Here is a 21,467-nt window from a genome sequence, read left to right on the forward strand (position 1 = left end):
GAAGGTTGTGGATGATGGACCTCTCATACCGACACCTTCTGAGAACAACCTATTTCTGACAGATGCAGACCCTCTCACTTGCAGAAGTAAGAGGGAGTTGGATTCCGGAAGTGGAATGGTAAACTGTAGGCCCGTGACTACCTCGAGGATCTTAACTTTCAAAAGCTATATGGTGGTGATGTCGGACCAGATTTGGGAAATTCTTCCGAGTTTCATAAACTCATTTGCATTGATGTTTTTGGTGAACTTCTGTCTGGATATATGTTTTGCAATTAGCATGGTGAGCTCATATTTGGTTGAGCCTCATTGGATTGGTGCCAATAATCTTCTAAGATATCTTCGGGGCACAATCTCTAATGGATTGGATACACTGCCGGAAAAATGAAGCCGCATGATTATGCTGACTGGGCAAGCAATGTGGAGGATCACTAGAGCACTTCATAGTGCTTGTTCTTTTTGGGTTCTGCTTCGATATCATGGATGAGGAGGAAGCAAAAGCCAGTTGATATAAGCACCACCGAGACCAAATACATAGCCATGAGTATGATCTCGTATGAAGCTTCCTAGTTGTGGAAGCTCTTCAATGAGTTGTTTGTACACATGATGAATACCACCATATCCTATGTGACAACCAAGGGGGGATTCGATTGTTGAGGAATCCCATATTCGATGATTGCTCTAGCAAATAGACATCAGATACTACCTTATCTGGGATATGGTAAGTCGATGAGCGAGGAGGCTCCATCACATTGAGATTGATGTACAGGTCGCAGACATTTTGTCAAAGCACCAGGGAAAGGTCAAATCTGTGACTTTCCCAAACGACTTGGAGTCATTGAGAGACCTTCGTGTAAGGGTCCTGCATTGATCTCTGGGAGCTTTGGGGGGCTTGGGGTACTTACTGGAGTAACACAAGACCATAGGGCGACTTACCCTTCCCTAATGGTGTGCTGTGCACAGGGTGAATAGCTCAGCCTTCCCCTGTGATACCCCGAGGCAACTTTGGGACATGATGATTCGTTCTCCTGTGAGCCAGGATGATTCGTTCTCTTGTGAGCCAAGATGATTAGTTCTCCTATGGGACAGGATGATTAGTTCTCCTGTCGAGGCATCCTACCCATGTACTCTAGGACTCATGGGAAGTACCTCTCATTTGATCAATGAGCAAGGAAATGGGGTTAGGGAACATAGTAGTACTATCGATGGACGTGTCATTGTATCTACCGTACTCCCTATGCTAGGATGACCTCCAACTGATCTGGGATCAGTATGAGTGGTTTGAGACACTCTCTTGTGATATTGATCTGGGATCAATAAAACTGACTTCGGGTCGGTAAAAGTGATATGACACACTCTCTTCATATGGAACTGACTTCGGGTCAGTAGAGAATGGTATGAGACATTCTCGATCAATTCTTCTTCATGTTTCAGCAGAACTGAGCAGAGCAGAGCAGTGCAGGGCACTGATGGCAGAGATAGTACACTCGAAAATATGGATCAACGGATGGAGTTCTCCCTAGTTGAGAGGGAGTGTTAAAATTGACAACTAGGGCCAAACTCCATGTGGGTCATCTTATTTATGGCAACTGATATTTTTCTTGGATCCCTCTCATCGAGAGGTGTAGGATTGATCTAAAGATCATCCAATTCTGATAAGTATTCATGGAGTTATGAATTTATTTGTGTTATAAGAAAATTCGTCAAGGTCGGCCCGCAACTAAATAACACCCACATGTGCTCAACGTTTTAGTATAAAAAGAGGTGGCTTGCTAGTCATTTGTACACACTCTTCTTGTGATATCTTCCTCTCCACTTGTCTTTGGGTTTTAGTGAGAGGATAGATCCTAAGAGATATGTTGCCCTAAGAAGAGTTGCCCTAGATGCTGCGATGGGGAAGAAGGATCTACGTAGCTCCTAGAATATGATGCCCTAGCTCTATGTGCCCTAGATCTAGGACGTTGCCATGGTGAAGTTGCCCAAGTGACAAGCATATTTGGAGGGTTGTTAGAGGACTTTGAGAGGATTTTAGCGCTGCCCAAGTGCCCTAACCAAAACATTTAAGAACAACAAGTGACAAGCATATTTGGAGGGTTGTTCGAGGACTGTTGAGAGGAGTTTGGGGCTGCCCAAGTGCCCTAACCAGAACAGTTAGGAACAACAAAGTGACAAGCACATTTGGAAGGTTGTTCGAGGACTATTGAGAGGAGTTTAGGGCTTCCCAAGTGACCTAACCAGAACAGTTAGGAACAACAAAGTGACAAGCAGATTTGGAGCGCTGTTGAGAGGAGTTTAGAGCTGCCCAAGTGCCCTAACCAAAAGAGTTAGGAACAACAAAGTGACAAGAAGATTTGGAGAGTTGTTCGAGGATTGTTGAGAGGAGTTTAGGCTGCCCAAGTGCCCTAACCAGAATAGTTAGGATCAACAAAGTGACAAGCAGATTTGGAGCAGCGTTAGAGGTGCATTAGGTCAAGGATATTGACCAGATTTGAAGTAGCCTATGAGAGCCATGTGTTGGGTTAACGTGAAGTGTTGAATACCCCAAAGGAGTGCAACATGATGTGATGGATGCAACAATATGGTATACTGCAACAGCATGGTGCAGTAAGGTGCATGGAACAACATGTTTGGATGCAATAGTTGGACAACAACAAGCAATGCGAGGGACAACAAGCTAATACATGGGACAGCTGCAAGCATGGTGACACATGAGACAGCTGCAAGCATAGTGAAACATGGGACAAATGCAGGCATGGTGAAGCATGAACAACAGCAAGAAGCTTGGGACAGCAGCCAGAAGCATGGACAACAACAGCGTGGTAAAGCATGGACAACAACAAGAAGCATGGACAACAACAACATGGTAAAGCATGGACAACAAGAAGCCCAGTGCTACAAGTACATTGGGATAGTAGTATAGTACTTGGTGCAGCAAGGACACAAAGCAACAATGGTGCAACAAGCACGTGGGTGACAACATGGTGCAGTTGTGGCACTAGGTACATCAATGCTAAACACTGGGACAACAACAACATGAGGTCCAGCATTGTGATGATGGGTGCAGCATGATGACGAGATGTAGCACAATGATAGGTGGAGTCACCTTAGAGAATCAGTTGCAACAACATGTCTTCAACTGATCTCACGTATCATCTTCCTAGAGATGATCTATGATGTTATCTAGATAAGTCAAAGTGTTGACTTCTGTTGTAAATGTACTATCTCTCTCTCTCTCTATCTGTGTTGTACTATTGAAGAACATATAAGAATAATTGATCAAGGGTTTCCCCACATTGGTGTTTGTCCCTGGCTAGCAGCACATCTTGTGTCCTCTTGTCTTGGATTGTCTTCTGCGATTTATATTTATGTTCTATCTGCAGTTTACTTTAATGCTGATGTGATTGCTAATCTGGACAAGATATTGAGCTAACTGTGAAAATTGAAATAAATTGCTCTAGCATAGAACATACCTAAAAGTAACACAAGTAGCTAGAGGGACAAATGCTGCTTTAAAATGATTGACTATCCTAGGATAATGGGCAAGGAATATTAAGATAATGTGCAAGGAATATGACTGAGTCTTGGGTTAGGATTGTTTGTTTTTAGTTGACGGTAATAATTACTTTAGTTATAGCTACTCTTCAATTATGATGTTAACTAACTATCAGTTGGAGACAATCCCCACCCACAATAAAATATGCCGAATTGTCAAATGCTAGAAGTAATGAATAAGAGATACTAATAATGCAATTACCCAAGATAGATGATTCACCAAAGTGCTGAAGATAGCAACCATAAACCAATAGTATCAGAATACTTAGCCAATGGTATGACGGATAACCAAAAGATACACTTGAATGACAAAATATATGTTCTTGAAGATAGGATCAATTCACAATAGGTATCTTCTTTAAATCGAATAGCAATTAGAGCACAATTTATCAATGATCTTCTAGGAACAATGTCAATTTGATGAATTTGCTCAAAATAAGTGATAATATTTCTTAGAAAATCAATTTTAAACACAATTATCAGTTTGGATCCCAAAGTGACAAGATGCTGGATTGTTCCACAACATGTGATTAATGCCAACACTCTTCATTGATTTTGTCAGCAAAGTGATTATTGAGAGATGTGCAATAAGATTTATCAGTTTTATGAAGAGATAAGAGATAGTAATATGCTTCAAGCGAAATAAAATAACATCATCTCGACCAATCATTCACCAAAATATATATACCTTTTCTAGGAGTGAGCTGACTGTGAGACAAGATATGATATTGATATTGTCAGACTGAGTTCTCTAGAACACTCATCCTATTCAGTTGTAAAAACAATATGATGACAAAAGTATGTGACCACTGCAATTCTGATTTGTAAGCTAGTAAATGACTATGAAGTGTATTTACTTAAGTGATGAGACCATGAGATTAATATGTTTTAGAGAATGAACCACCTGGAAATTTCTTGAGATCATAGAAGGCAGCAAATGAAGGTAATTTGACAATAATCCTATGATTAGCTTACTGTGATGCTAGTTGTAAAGTGTAATTTCTGTGAGCAACATCCAATCACTTGCGCAACTTATGCTCTTAAAATCATTCATTGAAGCACAAGAAAAACTATGACAGCAGTGGGTTATCTTTACACCGAGTTTGTTAGAAAAAAGAGAAACCCAATTACTTTGCTAACATATAGGCAAGATGAGGCAAGAAATGAATGACTACAGTGATCTACTTAGAATAATCTTCAGTAGGTAGTCTCAAAGGAGATATTACATTCATAAAACAAGCCCAACAACTTATGCCCAAATGGACAATGAGATCACTGTTATGATGAACCTTACCACAGTTAAATTCAAACCTGAATGCAGAGGCGTCAATGACAAAGCTTTAACACATTTCAAAATACCACAATGAACTTATGAAATCTCAATGTCATGAGATAATAATAGTGCTATGATAATATATATATATAATTTTTTTTTTTGAGAGAGCAGAATGTTATGTGCCAATAATGCAGAATGATGACAGTCCCTTAGCTTCATTCAATTTTTTTGTTAATTATGTGCCTATAGAAGTGAATAATGGATAAGTGCAGTGAGAAATGGTGAGAAACAAACCCCACAGGCCTATAGCCCTGTTGATGATCTGACAGGCTTTGTGTGCCCTCTTTCAAACTACAAAAATGACTTGAACTCCTCACACCTTTGCAAAATGAACTTGCAGCGCCCAGACTTTTCTGCTACCCTGGGATAGGACTGAGATGATCTGCGTTAGGACAGCAAGAGGCCTAGGGGGAGATCAGAGGAACAAAAGCACATGGATGAGGCTTGGAGGCAGGGATATAGAAGGATAAGGGCTGACGCAGATGAGGATGGAGGAAAAAGAGGGATGAGGAAGCATAAAAGGCTCAGGGTGAAGGTTAGGAAATGCTACGGGAGCCATAGATGGAGAAGACAAGGGCTGCAGTGAGAAGAAAGGTAAGGGAGAAAGGCAGTGGAAGGCAGCAGGGAGGCCGAGCGAACGTAAGGAGGGAGAGCGGAAAAGATTGTGGGGAAAAAGGAGGGCTACCGAGAGGGAATGAAGGAGAGCAGAGGTAGGGAAGAGGCCCTTGGGACCATGAAAAGCTTGAAGAAGGGCTACCGTGAGTGAAGGAGAGTCCAGGAAGGCCATTGGAGGGGATCAAGGCCAGATTAGGCAAACACTTGACCAGGAGAAGGAGATGTCCATGGCCAAGAGAGGAGAGAGGGCCACACTAGGCCTACAGGGCTGAAAATTTATTCAAACCCTCTCTGAAAACTCAATTTCGCTTTAGATTTCTGAATATGCAAATTTCACCATGCAATTCCATAATAGGGCTCGTAGATTCTTCTTGGACGTTGAATTTTAGCGGTGGATCATGCATTCCTAGGCCTAAATCCATCTCTATGAGCCTTGAAACCACTGAATTTCTTCTGATCTGAGTTGAAGCTTTTCGTGCATAAATAAATTTACAAACACCCAAAAAAACCCTGAATATATACAAAATACTGAAAATCCCTAAACCCCAAGTTAGAAAAAATAATTTACAAGTTAGATCTACAAAATTATTCACAAGATCTACAAATATACAAGGGTTTTAAAAAATTTTAAATTTTTGACAAAAATATTTTTATGGAATTTTTTCCTTTGAAGAATGGCTAAAAATACTTTAGAAACCCCAATGTATACTATAGCCTTAGCGAAGATTTATCCACCATGTAAATATTTGGAATCCAAGCAACAATGGTTCTTGCCCAAGTTTGTGAACTTGGAGGCCAAGAAATGAAGTACCTGCAAACACTGAATTTATCTCAAAAATAATTTGTTAGATCACGTGGGGAATCAAACCACTTAATATTAGCCCAAAACTATCAATAGCATGGTTTTATATCCATCTAATGAAAAAACAAATCTTACCAATATTTAGCACAACATAGAGATGCATGTACTCAACACATACCACAAATCAATAAGCAAGAACACCTTGAATTCTACTGCAAACTCTTTATCAAGATTAAAAAATAGTTCCGAGCGGGACAAGAGTTACAAAGCCCCTTCAACAGAAATTTTCTAGCCAGAGATCAAGATGCTAGAGACTCAAATGATTCTAATTTATAGATAAATCCTTCAAATGGAAAAATAATGGCTAGTGTCTTTGACCCCTGTCAAAATAATCTTGACAGTTGATAAACACTTCAAGATCTTTTAATCGTGACCCATGATTTTTTATTTTTGAGGAATTTTCGAAATTATCATTTAATTCCATTTTAATTAGCTCAAAATTAAATATTTTGAGCTAATTTCCTCAAAAATTTGATTTTGACTTAACCACCAAGGTCCAAGGGTCCAAGTTTTCTTGAAATATATAATATTCCATTTGTGGAGGACCTTTAAAAATTGACTCTTTCAAGACCCACGAATTTTTCTATTTGGAGAATTTATTTTTCTAAGACAATTTAAATTTGACTTTAATTAATTAATTTGGTGGCTTAGGATTTAATTTTATTTTGCCCGAAAAAATAATTAATTTACACATGAGGGAATTTAATATTTTTCCAACCCTCTAATACATAAGATTTTACATGTACAGGACTCAAAGAGGGAATACACATTTGCCTTAGACCCTCAAGACACATTATCCATCGCGACACAATATGATCTAGTAAACCAAGCGATTTGTAATAAAATAATTAAACAAACTAGCTTAAATTATTCCCAAACCAATTTTACATTAGACTTGACTAAAACACTAGGACTCACCTAAGATTTCGACAATAGATTTCACTCTAGCTTTGGGGGCTCAAGTTGGAGGGGAAAAACTCTTCTGGTTAGCTATGTTTAGAAACACAGATAATCAGTGAGGTTAAAAAACCTTCTAGGATGAAATTCGTAGCCAAACTCATAGGCTTACCTAGGTTGTTACATATATTTAAGGTCTTACTAGGATCATTTACATCATATAGCTTGCAGAATGGGGTGGCCATGACACATGGACCACTGATAGGTGATCTGGTCTTGTTGAAAAATTTGGTACTTCTGCTTCCCTCGAACTTTGACAATTTGAGTGCAACATCTGGCTCCATATGGGGACACGTTGCTGTTGATTTTTGGGTAGCATCGGATGTGCTCTGGCTCCGAAATTTTGTGGAGGGGCTAAAACACATGAGATCTCCAAGACCCAGAAATTGTTTGGTGAAATTCCACCCAGATTGTATTTTATTAAAATAATTAATATTTTTAATGGGCTTCCTAAGTCTAAACTTAGGAAAATTAAAATATTAATGGGTATTAATGAAAATATGGGTGAGAAGCTTCTAAGAGACGAGGATCAAGTATAGTTTAATCTTAGCCATTGATTAGAAATTAGATCACGACTGTTGATTTCTCAACAGGAAAAGTATAAATGGAGGCTTGGGGTTGGTTGGAGAACACACACTGAGAGATTGAGGAAATCGATTTTTTGAGGTGAGAAGTTCTCAGGAGGGAAATCGATTGGGGAGATCTTACAGCTGAGGGGCAGTGATAGTTTGGGAATACAGACAGAGAGGCGGAGAGAAGCTTGTGGAGGCAGCGTAGTAGTCGGGAGAGCTGATACTGGGCCAGTCTGGGCCCATGTAGCCTTGACGCAGAACCAGGAGGGCCATCGCAAAGGAAGAGCTGCCTTCCACGCAGAAAGTCGAGAAGTTGTCGAAAACTGCCGGAACAGCCGGGAAAGCTGACACAGTGGGCAGTAGTGCTGACGTAGAGCCTCAAAGAGCTCCACGCAGGCCCACACAGTTACTGCGAAGGGGCAACGCAGTTGTAGTCGGGGCCAGCCACTTTTGCTGCCGGATCAGCCGGATTTTGCTGAGTAAAGTGAGGTAAAACTCTTTCAGGTTCTCTGCCATTGTATTTCTCTGTCACTGGTTTGCCGGGAGGGAAACCAACATTTGTATTCAAAACTTCTGCTTAATAATAGAAAACCCTCAGTTGTTGCACCGGTTTCCCTGCATTGGGTTTTTTCGGGGACGTTTTGTCCAAAACCAAGTGTGTCCTTTACATGATTGTCTCATTTATTTTTCAGTTCTTGATCTGTATAGTGGTGCAGGCTGCAGCATATTTACATTAATATTTTCTAAACATTTTTGAAAATAACTTGTAAAATGAAGAATACAAGTAGGTGATATAAATAAGTTTTCTGCAGTAGAATTTCTGGTGTGTTAGATTCAGGGATTTTCACATGGTATTAGACCGATTGCAGATCAAGGAGGATTGAAGCCATCAACGAAAGGAAAGAGGAAAATCTATGTTGAAGATAGTTGTCCCGAGAGATAGTGCAGTTTCTGGCTGAGAGAGCAGAGGAGGGGTGACGTAGTCACCAAGGGTGGCTCATGCAGAGCCTACGTCAGCTTGTTTGGGTGACATTATTGCTGCAAAGGGCAATGCAGTGATTTATGGGCCAGCGTAGAGACTGTTGAGTCTCGTTTTTCTAGTTATCGAGGCTAGAGGTGCAACGCAGATTTCACCTCAAGTTGCAGGTGGGATGTTCATTTTGTTGGTGCAGAAAAATACCTAGTGGGGCAAAAGAAAAGTAGAGGGAATTCGTTCCTCAGAAGATTTCCTGCCAAGAAATCTAGATCCAGTGTTGAGAAGCAACGAAAGAGGGAGAAGAGAACCTGTTCAACACTCATTTGAGCAGAGATGGCGGCTAATGGACTGAGGAATTAGGACAGGTTGGATGGAGCATGCAAATGTCAAATTGAAGGCCAGGATCCTGGCAGTTTTTGGACAAAAATTGTATCAAGGATTATGCCTTGAAGACGATTATTGTTCTGGTTGATGTTGATCCTCTCAAGAAGTACGAGGAGGCTCAGGAAAAAGCGAAGTGCATGATCTTGGACGGGGTCTAGGATCATGTGATCCCACATATTGCTGAGGACACAACAAGGGAAATGTGGGAGTCCTTGACCACTTTGTACGAGAGAACTTCTGTTCAACGGAAGATGTTGCTTGAGAGTCAGCTGAGACATTATAAGATGTAGAAGGGAGAAGAAAATGATCCCTTCCTTCTCAGGTTGCAAGGGATCCGAGACCAGCTAACTTCCGTAGGGTCTACACCAGATCTTGAATTCATGGTCAGGACTACCCTGAATGCAGTCACTGAAGACTGGGAAACCTTTGTCCAGAGCATCTTGGGCGGGCTTCTCTCCCCAGTTGGGAGGATATGTAGGAAACTCTTAAACAGGAAGAGATCAGACGGTTGACCAAGGCAGGAAGTAGCGACAAAGGGATCAGAGCCAAGGAGGAAGAGGAGGATGCAACTTTCGCATCAACGAGACAACAAGGGCAACAGAAGCGGAAAAAGAAAGATATATCCAAAGTCAGATGATTCAGATGTGGAGAACTAGGTCATTTTGCCACTCAGTGCCCTCAGAAGAAGGGCAAATAAGAGAAGTCTGACTCAAAGGCTGCTCCAGCGCAAGCTAAAAAAGAGGGCGATGATGATGATTGTGCCATGAGTGCTCATGCACCTCTAGAGAAGGCAGTGAGTACATATCAGAGAGGCAGATATGGTGCTGGAGGGTCAACGCAGAGACCAAAGTGGTTGATGCAGAGGCAACTAGAGCTACGCAGAGGCAGTAGTAGCCACGCAGAGGCAGCTAAAGATATGCGCAGAGGCTGAAGGGCCTACATGGGTGACGCAGAGGGTTCAGGAGCTACGCTGAGGCTAGCAGGGCTGACGCAGAACCTTGGAAAAGCGTCAGAAGGATTTTTTTGGGGCAGACTAGTTGAATATCTTTCTCCGAGAATAGGTATTACTGTCGTGTAACAATCTTTGTTGGGTGAGCCATTTCGACACCCTAGTTGTACTCAATAAATATGCATAATAATAAAACCCTCTGAACTGCTGCACCGGTTTTCCCGCATTGTGTTTTTCGGGGGACGATTGTCCAAAAATAACGGTGTCCCTTGTGTGTTTGTCTAAGTATTTTAGTTGATGATTTGTATATGAGTTAAGGTTGTATCTGTGTTTATTTTCAGTATTTATATTTATAAATAACTTGTTAATGTAATAAACAAGAGGGAGAATTTAAATCAGAAGATGAAGTAGGGATTTCTAACGGGTTAGACTTAGAAATTTCAACATGGTATCAGAGCGTTGCAGATCACAGGAGAACTGAAGGCATCAACGATATTGAAAATTTGCAACAATAGTAGTCGTCCCAAAAGACAGAGCTACTCCTAAGCAAAAGGCAGCAGAGAAAGAGTGACCACAAGGGCCTGTGTCGTCATTTCGATCCAGAGAGAGGGCCAATGCAGAGGCTCACAAAGAGCCATGTCATGCTACTCAGCCAAGTAGGCTTGACACAATTGGCCAGAGGAGTGATTTAGCCTTTCTCGGGATTGCGCAAAGCTGGAAGGGTTAGTTTCTTCAGTTGTCAGGGCCTAGGGAGCTATAGGCAGATTGTGGATTGGAAAGCTGGTGGGGTATTGTTTCTGTCGAAGCAGAACAATACCTAATGGGACAAAACCAAGGTAGAGGAAGTCGCTATCTTGACGGATTTCTAGCCAAGAAATCCAGATCCGAATTGTAGTTGCAAGAAGGATTGGAGAGGAGCAGATCAATAGTTGGTGGGAAGATTTCCAACAAGGAAATCAGGACTTAGAGGGAGATTTCCAAGAGGGAAGTTGAAGGTTAGAGGGAGTCTAGAAGAGGAGCGAAGATGGCAGTGAATGGACAGAGGGATTAGGACAGGTTGGATGGGGCTTCCAACTTTGTCATCTGGAAGGCCAGGATCCTGGCAGTCCTAGAAAGACATCGCATCAAGGGCTTCACCTTGAGAACCATGGCTATCCCAGTCGACCCAGCTGATAATGAGAAGTATGAGGATGTAATGGCGAGGGCAAAGTGCATAATCCTTGATGGGGTCAAGGATCATGTCGTACCACATATTGTTGAAAAGAACACAACATAGGAGATGTGGGATACTTTGACGACATTGTATCAGGGAGCTTCCATGCAACAGAAGATGCTATTGGAGAATTAATCACAGTCGTATCAGATGCTGAATGGGGAGAACATAGATCTATACCTCCTCAGATTGTAGGAGATTTGTGACCAACTTACTTCGATAGGGGTGACGCCGGATTAGGAGTTCATGGTGAGGACGGAAAAGAATGCAGTCTCTGAGGAGTGGGAGACATTTGTCCAAGACATTTTGGGTAGAGCTACTCTTCCAGGATGGGAAGAGATGTGGGCAGCTCTTCGTCAAGAAGAGATAAGATGGTTGACAAAGGTGGGGAGTAGTGGGAAGGGAAGTTGAATCAAGAAAGACGAGGAGGAGGATGCGGCTCTAGCATCTATGGGACAACAAGGGAAGAGGAAGAAGGAGGATATCTCCAAGGTGAAGTGCTTCCATTGTGGGGAGTTGGGTCATTATGCATCCCAGTGTCCCAAGAAGAAGAACAAGGGAGAGGCTTCTGACTCCAAGATAACTCTGACTAAGGTAGAGAAGGAAGTCGAGACTGGTGACGATTGTGCCATGAGTGCTCATGCACCTATAGAGAATAGGTGGGGATATATAGAGCTATAGTCGAGAGGACTACAACATTGTTTTAAAAAATGGGCGAGTCGACTCCGACTTGACCGAGTCAGACCGAGCCAATGCCTGGACGGGTCGACTCGGTGGCCGAAACAGAACGACTGGTTGGTTTGTTATCGAGCGAGTCATTGACTCAGTCAACTCGGTAACAACTCGACCGACTCGGTAATGACTTGGCTCGCTTAGTAACAACTCAGCCGATTGGGTTCTTTGACAAAAATCCTGAAGCACATTTGTCAAAAGTTGTTCCGCTTCCTACATATCAATGGTTGGATTGTTGTTTATTGCATATTTATAGCCCTAAAGTAATCTATCACTGTGAGAAAGTTTTGAAAATTACAAGGCCAAAATATGGTTATCCTAGTGGCATGAATTAGAAAATTGAAACAATGCATTGAGCCATACAATGTTTTTAAAAAGGCAAACGTTTTGATAATGGACTAATGAATACATATTTACCTCTGATTGTTCTGGAGCTTTACCAAAATTAAATCAAGGGTTTTGAGACTTCATTAGGGGTAGAGAATTGGTATTATTGTTGTTGTAGTCTAGTGATTGTCCTTAGGCTAAGGCAGAAAAGAATCCTGGCATTGGTGGCTAAGTATGAACTTTGTATTGGACAGTGCACTGGGTGTTATTTTGATATAATGGATATATTCATGAGCCTACTTTGATCATATGTTTCATTCTCTTTATATTCTAAAGCTTTGTGTTTGGAAACATGAATGAAAATCTTTAAAACTATGTTTTTAATTAAAAAATAAATATTTAATGTATTTTTTACAACAATCGTGTCATTGAAATCAAACCGGCCAAGTCGATACGGAGTCGGAGTCGACCCTTGGCCATTTCTGAGTTGGAGTCGAAGTTTTAAAACATTGGACTACAGAAGGGGATCCTTGAGGTGCCCAAACTCTTGGATTATATCCGGCTACAAGAGCCCTTAAGGACAGTGGCAGGATGACATATGTCGGGTAGAAGAAAGATGCGATAGAGCGACAAGGCAGTGCCAGAGTGCAGAGGTCTATAGCAGCACAATGAGGGTTGCAACAGTGCGAGAGGCACAGAGGTGGTTGCAATAGTGCGAGAAGCACATAGGTGTTTGCAGCAGTACAAGAGGCACAAAGATGGTTATAGCAGCGCAGAGGCAACAGAGGGAGAATAGGATAACAACAGAGGTAGCTTCAGCATCAGGAGGCTTCCAGAATGACAAGGATGTGAGAGTCTTGGATAGATCAGTTACTTACTTCTCAGTAATTGATTTGCAGTGCAGCAGTTAGCAGTGGCAGTTCTATGGGCAAGAAGGGCAACATGTTGAGAGGGAGCTGCAGTATAGATGTAGCAGTGGCAGTGGTAGTGTCATGGGCAGCAATACAAGCAACAGAAGTGCAGTGGATGCTAGGCAGCAAGCCAAGCATCAGCGCAGGTATCGGTGCGGGAGGATCAATGTGATGTTCAGTAGTGAAGCATTACTAGAGCACATTCCTCCCCAAGAGGGAGTGTTCATTTGTGGTAGCATCATACATTTTCTAGCCATGAAAATTGGTGGAGAGGCTAAGGCACATGAGATCTCCAAGACCCAGAAATGGTTTGGGGAAATTCCACCCAATTGGAGAGATATTAAAATAATTCATATTTTTAATGGAGTTCTTAAGTTTAAACTTAGGAAAATTAAAATATTAATGGGTATTAATATAAAACTGGGTGAGAAAGTTCTAAATGACATGGATCAAGCCAAATCGAATATTAGCTGTTGATTAGGGACTTAATCTCGGTCGTTGAAGACTCAACAAGAAAAATATAAGAGAAGGCTTGAGGGTCAGTTGGAGATACACCAAGATTGATCAATCAGTTCGATTTTCTGGAGTGGGGCTTGTTGAGAAAACTCGAACTAGTGATTTGTTGCAACAAGGGGCAGTGAGTACATAGCAGACAGGCAGAGATAGTGTCTAAGGCTCAATGCAGAGACTAAAGAGGCTGATGGAGAGGCAGCTAGAGCTACGTAGAGGTAGCAAGAGCCATGCAGAGGAAGCTAGAGACTGCGCAGAGGCTGAGGGGCTTGCGTGGGTTACGCAGAGGGCCAAAGAGCTGATGCAGAGAGTTAGAAGGCTGACATAGAGGGTTCAAGAGCTACGCTAACGCTAGCAGAACTGACATGGAGCCTTGGAAAAGCACCGGAAGGATTTTCGTGGGGCAAAGTAGTTGATTATCTTGAGAAGAGGTATCACTGTTGTGTAACAATCTCTGTTGGGTGAGCCATTTCGACACCCTAGCTGTACTCAAGAAATCTACATATTAATAAAACCCTTAGAACTATTGCATTGGTTTTCTCGCATTGGGTTTTTTCGGGGACGATTGTCCAAAAATAACGGTGTCCCTTGTGTGTTTGTCTCATTGTTTTAGTTGATGATTTGTATATGAGTTTTGTGTTTATTTTCAATATTTATATTTATAAATAACTTGTTAATGTAATAAACAAGTAGGAGAATAGAAACTAGAAGATGCAGTAGGGATTTCTAACGGGTTAGAAATTTCAACATTGTGTCATCTTCATACATCTTTTGTTGGTTGTGTGTGGTCTACATGTTATCCTTGAGGGACCTAAGGATCTCTTGATCTCTTAGATCCAATCTCTAGCATGCGAGGCCCGACTGTCTCTAAACACCATGTTAGCAAAAGTTAAAGCATCATAACCATAAAAAGTGCAAAAAGGTGACATACCTACGGACATATAGTAGGTGGTGTTGTAGCAGTACTCCATAAGGTGTAGCCACTTCACCCATGCTCATTGCTGCCCGGTTGAGTTTCTCAAGTAGCCTTCTAGCCACTTGTTCACGATCTTCGTCTGCCCGACGATCTGTGAATGGTAACTAGTACTTAGTGTGAGCTTAGTCCCCACCAATCTAAAGAGATCCTAACAAAAGCCCCGATGAACCTGTTATCCCTTTCAGTGATAATGGTCTTTGCAAGACCATGAAACCTTAATACCTCCCTGAAGAAGAGCTCGACTACCTATGAAGCTGAGTATTTGGCTGGAATAGAGAAAAAGTGAGAAAACTTAGTCAACCTGTCCACCACCATATAGATGCAATCTCACCCCTGGATAGTTGGGAGTCCCGTGAAGAAATCCATAGAAATGCTCTCCCACTTCCGCTCTGGAATAAGTAGAGGCTGGAGTAACCCAGTCGGATGTGTGTGCTCACCCTTATTCCTCTGGCAGGTACTGCACTCTTGCACATGTCTCAAGACATCCCCCTTGAGGCCTCTCCAAGTGAATCACTCCCTGATAGTCCAGTAAGTTTTGAGGAACCCCAGATGTCCTGCCATAGGTGAATCGTGGGTTGCTTGCATGATCCTCTCCCATAGTTGTGATCATGGCACTAAGTATATCCTATTCTTATAATATATCACCTCGTCCATCACCCTGTATCTGTCATCCCCAAATGAGCCATCTAAGATCTTTCATGCTTGTTGATTCTTGGAGTACTCCACCAAAAGTCGTGCCCTCCAATCCTGTGTGATGTCCAAGAGAGAGAGAGTCGTGGGCCTCTTGAAAAGTGCATCTGCCACTACATTGTCCTTTCCCTTGACATACTCTATCTCAAAATCATATGCCTGGATCTTACTGACCCACTTGTGTTGTCTACCATTGAGTTCCTTCAACTGTTAATATGGCATCTCAGTGACAAATTCCAAATATGGGACGATATTCCTCTTTTCGAGAGGACCAATTTTGACCATTGAAGTGCTCAATTTGGACAAGGAAAAGTGTATTTTTTTAATTATAAGCTCAGATGTGCATATTTGATCAGGTTGGCCCTAAAGTAAATTGGACACCCTTGGAAGACTATAAACACAAGTGACCTCAAACTCATTTGGACATCATCATGAGACATTATTCTATTCTCTTTCTTGGTTTTCGCCCGCACAGGTCTGAGACAAGTCTGTGGAGAATTGGTTTGCATGAAGGAGAAATTACAGGGTCCAAAGCTTGTGCATGTTTCTAGGTTTTTGGGTCACATTCGCTGGCTTACCATAGGAAAATTTTCACTGTATTCGCCGGCTTGCCGGCTCAAGGGAGCGACTGGAAGCTTTCAGTCGCTCGCACGACTCTTCCTCCCTGCAACTAAAATGTAAACTTGCACTTTTCAGTTGACCGAAGTTTTTGTTCATTGACCACAGATAATGGCAGTTCATCAAAGGATTCTGAATCAAGATTTTGAGTATTAGCATTGTTGGGATCATCTCATGGATGTTATTTAGTTTATTTTGATGGATGGTTGTATGGATGAAGATATGGATCACTGTATTCTCTTTTGTTGAATCGTTCAATGACAATCTAATAAGAAGAAGAATTTGAAAGGGTTTTCCCCATAGTGGTTTTTGCCTTGGTTTTAACCAATTTTGGTGTCTCTATGTGTGAATGCTTTTCTTCTATTGTTCCTTTATATTCCACTGCATTGATCATGATGTTGTTCTTTCTATATAGTTGCATATATCGTTGAAACTTGAATAATGATGTAAATCTGAATAATGTTATGTTGTGGGGTGAATTTAATATGGAGATAATGAAAGGCAATTATCAAAGCAAAGAACAATATAGCTCTAAGAAAAAATTAACATCAACTCCAAGAAGAACCTCAAACTACTGTGATTTGTCTTTACTCTGAACCTGTTTCCCACCAGAGGCTGCCAGAATTTGGCCAATGGATGCATTATGGCCAGCATCTCTTTGTCATATATAGGACTCTCTCTCATACTCTTGAAGTTTTTGGCTCTCAAATGTTATGGTGTGTCTTCCCTGCATCAATATTTCCCCAATTCCCTTTGCCTGATGCATCACACTCCAATACAAAGGGCTGTGAAAAATCTGATAGTGCCAAGACTAGGTAGGAACTCAACACTACCTTGAGGCATTCAAAGGCCTCCTATGCAAGATCCATCCACTCAAATGCACTCATTTTTGTGAGATCTGTGATGGGTACTTCTAGCTGTGAAAACCCCTTCACAAACCGTTTGTAGTAGGTGCATAGGCCTAGGAATCCTTGGACCTTCATCACATTCTTGGGGGTAGGCCGACCCAACATGGCTCGAATCTTCTCCTAATGTACCCGCACTCCGTCCACTCCATGTTAGTTTCTATAACATCGGATGTGTTCTAGCCACGAAATTTGGTGGAGAGGCTAGAATACATGAGATCTCCAAACCCATAAATCGTTTCTGGAAATTCCACCTAGAAATGGCTTAATTAGATTATTAACCAGTTTTTAAATATTTGCTTAGCCTAAACTTAGGGAATATAGTTAATTAATCATAATTAATTAAGTCAAGGTGAGAATCATCTAGAAACTCACACAAATTGACTTCAATGTGATCCTAGCCATTGATTAAGATTTAATCTTGGCCGTGGGAGTCCCAACAGAGGATTATAAGAAGAATTTGATGGGCACTTGGAGAAATCACTTATGCAGATTGATTTTCTTGGCAAATTGATTTCCAGAGAGCAGCAGTAGTTGTCGGAGAGCCAGAGATTGAACGAGGGTCAGTGAGGGGCAGAGACAATTATCCGAAGGAACTTTTCCAGATTCGAAGAGGCAGCAACAAGGGGCCGAGTTATTCCCAGTGAGGCAGCACAGAGGACTACGTAGTCGCTTCAGAAGAAATTAGATTTTGCTAGAGAGAAATTCATTTTTAGTTCCAAAGGCCGGGCAGAGGGTCCAGAGTGCTAGAGAAGCGATTTATTTTGTAGATACAAGCAAAACAACTTCATTAGAGGCAATTCTAAGGCTAGACATCATAGGGTTTGTGTAGAGAACCGCAGAGGCTAACATAGAGGGTCTAGGAGGACAAATTTCTGAAGAGAAGTTGTGTCGGGATTGCTTGTGGAGGAAGGGTAATTCCCTTAGATAATTTTTCCCAGATGTTATTGCTGTTTGGATTTCTAGTTGGGCATCCATAGATTGTACTCATAATTTCACTACTACATAATAATAAAAACCCTCACTATAGCACCGATTTTCCCACATTGGGCTTTTCTTGGGACTTCTGTTAAAAAATAACAGTGTCATTTTCATGTGTAAGTGCTAGTATTTTCAGAGTTCCCATCTCTATTTTATTTCCGTTGTTTTATTTGTGAAGGTTGCAGTGTGTTTATTTCGAAGTTGTCGTAGCAATAAACTGAATAATTAGTTTATCAGTTAGAAGAAATAATACTAGTTGCTGCAATAGGATTCCAGTTTCTATAATTTTCACGCTCCAATCACGTGACCTAAGTAGAACATCTTGGTCAATCCAAACTCACACTTGGACATCTTGGTGTACAATTGTTTCTCCTCCAAGATGCGCAACACCTCTTCCAAGTGTTGTAAATGCTCCTCCCAAGTTCAACTGTATACAAGGATATCGGCAAAGAATACCAACATGTATTTGCAAAATTACTTGCAGAACACATGGTTCATGCAAGAATGGAAGGTAGCTGGGGCGTTGGTTAGCCCAAAGGGCATAATCAAGAACTCAAAATTCCCATAGTGGCATCTAAACGTTGTCTCTCGGATGTCCTTCTCTCTCACCTGAATCTGATGGTACCCAAAATGCAAGTCGATCTAAGAGAAGTACTTAGCTCCTCGAAGCTCATCAATGCATGGAATGGGGTATCGGTTCTTCAATGTCTTCTTGTTTAGGGCCCTATATTCTATGCACATGCGAAGAGTCCCATCCTTCTTTACCAGCACCACTGAAGAAGCGAAGGGACTGGAAATCGACCTGATATCGCCCAAATCCAACAACTCTTGTATGGACCGCTCAATCTCATCCTGGTAAGCCTTGGTATGTCGGTAGGGGGTAGTGATGACAATGTTGACCCCCTCCTCTAGCTTAATCATGTGCTTAAATCTTATGTCTAGGGGACGGCTTGGTGGAATGTCTCCAAAAACCCCCTGGTGCCTCTCCAGTACTAGAATATCCAGGTGTGGCTAGTGGACCTGGGTCCTTGTTTCTAAAATCCTGAGTTCTACTACCCATGCTATATCCCGATGACAAATATGCCTCCATCTAGTTAGCTGACACTAACAGTGGTGGATAAGATTGCATGTCTCTCAACACAACCAGCTTCCCATTGGGCCCCATAAACTCCATCTCCAGTGCCTTGCAATCTATAGTGACACACCCAATAGAATACAACCACTGGACACCCATCATCATGTTGGTGTCTGACACGTTCACTACAAAGAAGTGATTGGTGAGTGAATAGTTCCCCATAATCAAGGTCAACTTGGGAACATATCTAGCACACTGCATGGTTTGGTTCCCCGCCACCAATACTGAATATCCCTCAAAGGGTTGCGTGGGTAGCCCTCTCTGCTCTACCATTTGCGCATCAATGGAATTGTGGGTGGCCCCACTGTCTACCAACACAAACACACGTTGCCCCTGAATAGTGCCTTGGATCCACAATGTCAAACATCTCAAAACCTCTATGAGTGAAGCAATGAAGCCCCTTGTGGGAACTATAAAGCTTTTGTCTCCTACTGCGCTCTGAGGCTCATCCTCTCCTTTAATGGCCTCATGATTTATCTCTTCCTTAGGCTCACTATCTGAAAATACATCTATATAATGGGCCTTTCCCTCAATACACTTGCATCCTGGGGGCCATGGCTCTTGGCAGGTGAAGCAAAACTTCCTCCTTCAAAGATCCCTCCTGGTCTCATCATCAAGCTACCCCCATCTTGTGAACTCCCTCTATGGAGGTTTGGGAGGTGTTGGTGCTCTAGTCTTAGGGACCACATAAAGCATGTCCCTAGTCTGGGTAATAGCGTCCTGTAGAGATACTGGCCTATAAGCCCTCGTCCATCCACACAAGGGTTCTGACAACCCCTCAATAAATAGCATGATCAATCTCGCCTCCCAGACATTAGAAACCATCACGGCCAATCTTTGGAATTCTGCCATGTACGCCTCAACACTGTCTGTCTACCTTAAATTGGCTAACACTCGGATGTGCAACTCAGGCTCCTTCTGGTCAAACATCTCTATAAGCCTACTCATGAACTATGTGTAAGAGGTGATGGTTGCATGCCTTAGCATAATCAACCCGTGATACCACTACTCTTGCACATCTCCATCGAGGTGCCCCGTGGCAAACCTAATCGAATCTGTCTCTCGCATGGGTTTAGCTAGACGTAAGTGTCTAGATTTTGTACCCACGCCCTAGCTAAACTCTTGGCTGACCCATCAAAATTTGGAAGTGTGATCTTCCCATCCGACTTCTATGTACCCTGATTCTACTCGCCTCCTCTATATTATGACCTAGCTTTGAATCTACACTTCTATTTCAGGTGGAAAAACTCCCCAAATGATAGAGCCCTCTTGATCCTAGGGTCCAATGCATCATATTCATCGATCTCATCTGAGAAATATCTAAGAAAATCTACAAAGGTATCTAGCTCTCTCTCCCTCTCAAGTTCATCCAGAAACTGAGGCATGGTAGGGCAGCTAGACTGGTCCTTCATATGGGTGTTGTTCTGCTAGGTTGTGCGTGCATGTATGTCGTTTCCATCTCTTGTCTGGCAACCACCTTCCCCATTGTTGGATTGAATCTGTTGGTTTTGTAGATGCACCCCCATCAATTGTGCTAGCATGTCCATCATGACTCCATTCTTCCTCGCCAACTATTCGAGTCAACCCCTTTCCACCCTGTTTCGGTCGCTCTTCGTTGTTTTCCATGGGTTCTCCCTCCAACTTGTCATGCTCTCTTGCGTTGTCTAGTTCGGTGTCTGAAAAAGGATCAGGGCCCATCCTCTACCTCGACCCCTTCTGCCTCGGCACCTTCCTCTGTGAAATACTATTCCACTGTATCTGGGTGGCATCACCTGTTACTGTGCCCACAACTTGCCAAGAACATGCTCTGATACCGCTATAATATTCCTACTAGGAAAAATAATAGTGAATAACAAAACATGAACTAAGAACAACAATTAATATTTTAAAACCACACACATAAATCAATACTCCAAAGAAATGTGGTGAAAGTGCTGATCCATTTTATTAATAATGGATGTTGAACATGTCAAATGATAGGAAATATAGAACATGGGCTTGTTGAGTGAGCTATGCAAACCCCAGGTGAATTTTTATTGACCCAAATGCTGGAAATGGTTCCAAACGGTGGTACGCACTAGCCAGAAATTTTTCTACTTGTTGATTGATGGAATAGGGATTTTTGCCTGAAATACTGCTTAGAAAATTTTGCAAAATTAGCCTCAGCCTCCTCTCACCAAACTCACAAAAACATAGAAAGGATTTGGGCCAATTCTCAGCTTCAGCCCTGCAAAATGGTGCCAAAATTTTGGCCTCAAGGTAGACAAAT

General features: G+C 42.0%; 1 long non-coding RNA gene across 4 annotated transcripts in view; it reads right to left on the bottom strand.

Annotated features, from left to right (window-relative positions):
* LOC149199607 (uncharacterized) overlaps positions 1 to 21,467 on the bottom strand; it is an 82,243-nt gene that overhangs the window by 15,489 nt on the left and 45,287 nt on the right. The window contains exon 5 of one of the 4 annotated variants that reach the window (XR_016253791.1): positions 5,105 to 6,320. The exons of 2 other annotated variants lie outside the window; for them this stretch is intronic. This is a non-coding gene — a long non-coding RNA (uncharacterized LOC149199607). Of the gene's footprint in view, positions 1 to 5,104; positions 6,321 to 21,467 lie in introns of those variants that run through there. One more of the 4 variants, XR_016253790.1, reaches the window with a different exon arrangement.

The sequence above is a fragment of the Pinus tabuliformis genome, chromosome 2_1 (genome assembly GCF_031772625.1).
Source record: "Pinus tabuliformis cultivar Carrire ecotype Pingquan chromosome 2_1, CPIR1, whole genome shotgun sequence".
Taxonomy (NCBI): Eukaryota; Viridiplantae; Streptophyta; class Pinopsida; order Pinales; family Pinaceae; genus Pinus; species Pinus tabuliformis.